Here is a 228-nt window from a genome sequence, read left to right on the forward strand (position 1 = left end):
ATCATTCATTTGACCATTCAACCAGTTGCTATGTTGCAAACTGACCACCAGGGGGCAGATGCTCCAACCAGTAGGTTAGTTTGCTGCTAGGGTCTGGCTGATCGGGATGGGAGAGATGGGCTGGACACTCCCTGGAGCCCTCCCGTGGTCCCTCCCTGCCCGGATCATGCACCGGTGGGGTCCCTTGGCCTGGCCTACACCCTCTTGCAATCTGGGACCCCTCGCGAG

The 228-nt window shown here is 59.2% G+C and overlaps 1 protein-coding gene across 1 annotated transcript in view; it reads right to left on the bottom strand.

Moving 5' to 3' along the window:
• Nucleotides 1-228, bottom strand: part of MYCBP2 (MYC binding protein 2, E3 ubiquitin protein ligase) — a 253,516-nt gene that overhangs the window by 213,508 nt on the left and 39,780 nt on the right.

The sequence above is a fragment of the Myotis davidii genome, unplaced genomic scaffold (genome assembly GCF_000327345.1).
Source record: "Myotis davidii unplaced genomic scaffold, ASM32734v1 scaffold268, whole genome shotgun sequence".
Taxonomy (NCBI): domain Eukaryota; kingdom Metazoa; phylum Chordata; class Mammalia; order Chiroptera; family Vespertilionidae; genus Myotis; species Myotis davidii.